Source organism: Balaenoptera ricei, chromosome 8 (genome assembly GCF_028023285.1).
Source record: "Balaenoptera ricei isolate mBalRic1 chromosome 8, mBalRic1.hap2, whole genome shotgun sequence".
Classification (NCBI taxonomy): Eukaryota; Metazoa; Chordata; class Mammalia; order Artiodactyla; family Balaenopteridae; genus Balaenoptera; species Balaenoptera ricei.
In genome coordinates, this window is record NC_082646.1 from 103,198,535 (window position 1) to 103,204,569 (window position 6,035).

Sequence of the window (6,035 nt, forward strand, 5' to 3'; positions counted from 1 at the left end):
CAGGATGGGGGAGCCTGGCACATGGGAAGGTCTTTGGCATAGTGTTTTTTTAAAATTTATTATTATTTTTTTAATTTTAAGCATAGTGGTTTTTTTTTTTTTAAAAAATATATTTATTTATTTATTTATTTTTGGCTGTGTTGGGTCTTCGTTTCTGTGCGAGGGCTTTCTCCAGTTGCGGCGAGCGGGGGCCACTCTTCATCGCGGTGCGCGGGCCTCTCACTGTCGCGGCCTCTCTTGTTGCGGAGCACAGGCTCCAGACGCGCAGGCTCAGCTGTTGTGGCTCACGGGCCTAGTTGCTCTGCGGCATGCGGGATCTTCCCAGACCAGGGATCGAACCCATGTCCCCTGCATTAGCAGGTAGATTCTCAACCACTGCGCCACCAGGGAAGCCCATAAGCATAGTGGTTTTTGACCTATGATTTTTTCCTAAGATAGATGCCCTGAGAGTTTTCTAGCCCAGGAGGAAAACCATAGAGATATACATCAAATGTGGATTTTGGGTGTGCCAGGAAGGGTGCTACATGCTACATGCTCCATGTAGGAAATGTTGTCTATCACAGTTCTTCCAAAAGCTGTTAGAGAATACTCTGTTTGGCTTTACAATGTTTGCTCTGGGTCAGCAAGATGGTGGAATAGGAGGTCTCTCATATATAACCCCACAGCAATAGTAATCTTAGCAGCCATCCATGGACAAAAGTTCCTATGTGGAAACTATGGGTTCCAGGTAGGAGGCTGTAAAACGCCAGTGGAGCCATCAAGGAGGACTGTATTGAGAAAGCAAACCAAAGGAAACAGACTTGTGTTCACAAAGAAGCAGGCAAACATGACACCACCAAATGAAACTAATAAATAGACCTAACAGACATGTACAAAAAACATAGGGAAGAAGCTCCTTGCCATTTGTCTTGGCGATGATTTTTTTCGGATATGGAACTGAGAGCATAAACAGCAAAAGCAAAACTAACAAACAGGGGACTTACTTGGTGGCTTAGTGGTTAAGAATCCGCCTGCCAATGCAGGGGACACGGGTTCGAGCCCTGGTCCGGGAAGATCCCACATGCCGCGGAGCAACTAAGCCGGTGTGTCACAGCTACTGAGCCTGCGCTCTAGAGCCCATGAGCCACAGCTACTGAGCCCACGTGCCTAGAGCCTGTGCTCCCTAACAAGAGAAGCCACCGCAATGAGAAGCCCACGCACAGCAACAAAGACCCAACGCAGCCAAAAATAAAAATAAGTAAATAAATTTATTTAAAAAAAATAACAAACGGGACTATATCAAACTGAAAAGCTTCTGCATGGCAAAGGAAACCATCAGCAAAATAAAGAGGCAGCCTAGGGAATGGGAAAAAAATATTTATTAGATACCATATACCTGATAAGGTATTAACATCTAAAGTATATAAGGAACTCCTACAGATCAATAGTGAAAAACCCAAATAATCCCACTGGAATATAGGCAAAGGACCTGAACAGATATTTTTCAAAGATACACAAATAGCCAGTAAGTACATGAAAAGGTGCTCAAAATCACTATCATCAGGGAAATGCAAATCAAAACCACAGTGAGATATCACCTCACGCCTGTTAGGATGGCTATAATCAAAAAGAAAAGAAGTAACAAGTGTTGGTGAGGATTTGAAGCAAAGGGAACCCCTGTGCCATGTTGATGGGAACGTAAATCGGTACAGTCATCATGAAAAACAGTATGGCGTTTTCTTAAGAAGTTAAAAATAGATCTATTTTTTGATTCAGCAATCTCAATTCTGGGTATATATCCAAAGGAAATGAAATCAGTATTGTTATGGAATTCAGTTTCTGTTGCTTGTTGCTCAAGAAACCAACACTGAGAAACAAGTGTTGGGTAAAGGAGAAGTAACTTTATTTTAAGGAAGCCGACAACCTGGGGAGAAAGTGGACTACTGCCTGAAAGAACCAACTCCCAACTCTTCAAGTGTTAGCCAGGATTTATATAAGAAGGGAAGCAGGAAACGGCTGCAGGCTACTTGCTGGGGGTAGGCTGCTCTTCTATTTTCGGAGATGTGTGCCCTAATCACGAGGTGCTTTGCTGATATTAGAACCTGAGTGTGGTCATTACATTGTCCAGATCAGCATATCTGTTCTATGGGTCAGTGGTCATATATTTCTGTAAAAATAAGAACAAAGGCAGAAACAGAGCAAAAAACTCAAAGTGAAATGGGAACCAGTCCATCAAACTCCTGAGCTTTAACTATTAACCATTCTTTGGTGGAAAAACAAGCACAGTTACAGTATCTCAGAGATATCTGTACTCCTACATTCTTAGCAACGTTGTTGCCAACAGCCAGGATTATGGCATCAACCTAAGTGTCCGTCAACTGATGAATGGATAAAGAAAACGTGGTATATATATACAATGCGATATTATTCAGCCATGAGAAAGAAGGAAATCCTACTATTTGTGACTAAACGGATGGACCTTGAAGGCATTATGCTAAATGAAATAAATTAGAGAAAGACAAATACTGTATGATATCACTTATATAGAAGCAGATGGTAGAATGGTGGTTGCCAGGGGTTGGGGATTGGGGGAAAAAGGGAAATGTTGGACAAAGGGTACAAACTTTCAGCTATAAGATGAATATATTCTGGGGATCTAATGTACAGCATAGTGCCTATAGTTAATAATACTGTATTGTATGCTTGAAATTTGCTAAGAGTAGATCTTATGTGTTCTCCCCCCACATACAGAAAAATGGTATTGTGTGAGATGACGGAAATGTTAATTAGCTTGATTATGGTGATCATTTCATAATATATATGTGTATCAAATCATCTTGTTGTTCACCTTAATATATATACAATTTTTGTTTGTCAATTATATCTCAATGAAGTTGGGAAAAAAGAGAATATATCACCTTAGCTATGGGCTTAATTATGACATCTTTTCCTCCGCTAATGCTAATATGTTGATCACTGATGGCTTTGCCTCTGTTGTCCATTACAGTGGACAGATCCATTTATTGGTCACATTCTACTACCTCTAATTCATTCAGTCTGCATTACTTCCACAGTTTTCCAATCTAAGGGGGGGAGGGATAAATTGGGAGATTGGGATTGACATATACTCACTACTATATATAAAATAGATAACGAATAAAGATCTACTGTATAGCACAGGGAACTCTATTCAATACTCTGTAATGACCTATATGGGAAAAGAACCTAAAAAAAGACTGGATATATGTATATGTATAGCTGATTCACTTTGCTGTACACCTGAAACTAACACAACATTGTAAATCAACTATACTCCAATAAAAATTAGAAAAATATAAAATGTGTCATTTTTTCCTAGTTATTATATCAGAAGCAATGTCCTGCAGCTAAAAACTCTTTTCTCATTTCTGGCTTAAAACTATTCTATTTAGACTTGAATACCCTCACCCTTTCGCTGAAACTGGTCTTATCAAGATCACAAGTCACTTCCACACTGCTGCTTTCATTGTGAATTTAAAATTCTCATTTACCTCACCTGATGATTGATTGCTCTTTTCTCCTCAAATACTTACTTTATTTGGCTGGAACACCATCCTTTTATGGAGTTTTTTTCCTACCTTTCTGAGTGATCCTTTTTTCATTTTCTCTTGCTGGTTCCTCCTAACGTGCCTGATTTTCTAAAAGTTGTAATATTCTAGGGTTCAGTTCCTGGAACGCTTCTTTCTCCTTTAGCAATCTCGTTAAATCTCAAGGCTTTATGCGACACCTGTATACTAACGTTTGTAAAATTTATATTTCCATACAGGAGATCCCCTTAATCCTAGACTTGACTTTGGGCTTGGTCATGTGACTTACTTGGGTCCATAGGAAGTTAGCAAATATGATGTAAGTGGAAGGTTGAAAGTTGCTTTTGCACTGAGTTCTATTGTGTGAATCTGGAGACCCACCATGTGTATGAACATGAGCTAGCCTGCTGGAAGGGCCATATTGTGGAGAACTGAGACAGTCTAGCCATCAGCTTGCCAACCCCCGGCAAGGAGTGAGGTGATTCTAGATCATTTTGCGTTAGTTTAGCCACCAGATGAATAAAATAACATGAATAACCCCAGGCAAAATTAATAGAATAACTATCCAGCTAAATCCAGCCCAAATTGATGACCCATAGATTTGTGAGAAAATGATTGTTAATCCACTAGATTTTGGAGTGATTAGTTACACAGCAGTCGATAACTGACATGTGATACTTAGAATTTTTTCCAGTTATATAGTTCAAGCAATACTTTTGTAAGCTGACCATCTGTTTCATTTCTAGCTACCTCATTATTCATTAGCTGATGTCTATCAGTCAAAACACTTCTATTGTCACTCTGGTTCTGTTACCAGTTATAATAATTGCTCCAACCTTGTCTTTGATGGTTAAGTAGTGTCATCTAATCTTGGCTAATTTAGGATCACATTAGACTGACTGAGATAATTTCAATGGTCAAGTCTCTCACTATCATTCTCAACCATTTCCCATCACTAGTTCATTTCCTAATGTCATAGTTAGGAGAGTATTCTCTGGACTTTCCCAAGGAAGAGAGAGGCTAGGTTAGTGGGTTGCACATGATATAAATTCTCTTCAACATTCGCACCTCCTTAAGCATTTGACAGTGCATTTCTGGCCCTCATTCTTCCTAATGTAGGTCACTATTAAGTCCTGCTTTCAACCAAGCAAAATGTTGGGGTCACTTCCTATAGCTAAAGTTAGCACAATTCATAGTCTCTGGTAACTGCATCTACATTAATATTTGGCATGATCCAACATTATATTCTGTTTTCTTTGATCTAATATGCCACGAATCCAATTCCAAATATCTTTCCTAGGTTTCTGCAAATGTAAATTAGAAAGATCTCTGTGTGTGAAAAAAAAAAAAAAAAAAAAAAAAAAAAGAAAGATCTCGTAATTATTTTTGTATTTAAGCTGTCTCCTGTTGGATCAAACTTTGCATTTGTCTTCCTGGGCATAGTGGGATCTAACCCTAGTGATGGTTCCAGAGACAATGAGTGGTCATAGGTCTAGGCTTTAAGGAGAACAGCCGTATCCTTGCAGGAAAACTGCCTCAAATTAGATTGTTACAGGGTCTTTAAGCAAAGGAAGCCTAGGCTGTTCAGCCAGGATAGGAGAAGCTAATTCCTTTAACAAGAAAGTTTCAAATTGATTAGATGATTAAGATTCTCAGGTCCTTTCAAGTATATGCAAAATACCTATCTTGATTCTTAGGATCCCACTCCTTCCTAGTCAACGATCAAATCCTTACAACAGAGACTTTGGTGGGCTGTAAGCTATACTTGCATTGTAATTCTGCAAGCTGTACAGTTAGATCTTGGCATTAATTCTCAGCCTCCTCTGGCCTGTGGGTATAAGAAATAATGACATCTTGTCAGGCTTGTATAGAAGTTCTCTGGTTTTCTGAACATAAGTCAAACAGAGAACTTAAGATCTTGAACTTAACATTGTATTCCTGTAAGCTGATCCATAATGTCAGAAGTAGCCGTCTCACCCCATGTTCTCCTACATCATTATTGTTGCTATCACAGCCAACTGCAGAAGCTAACTGATCTTCAGAAATCTTGCCTTCAGCTGGCTCATCATCGTAAGAAGCAATGGGTGACAAATTAAGTAGTGTGATGCCACCACATGCCACAGATTATTAATATCTCATTTTCTGCTAATAATGAGGGGTTTTAGAAGAGCTGAAAAAGTAAATAGGAGAAGATGAGGCACCCCAGAGTTTAGCAACTGCAGACTGTCACTACCCTAGACTTGGAGGGGCCAACGGAAGCCATGGAACCGTGGAAGGTAGGGCTGCCTGGCAGGGGTACCCTCACTGGAGATGTCTCTTGAGGAGAGATTAAGGGGGAGAACTACCCGAGATCCTCCTTTTCTCCCACCCTCCAATCTCCTGCCAGCGATGTCTACTCTGCTCTACCAACACCAGTGAGGTTGGATACAGACTCATGATCAAACTCATGAGGCACAGTAGGCTTCACCCAGGATCAAGTCTACCTAGCCA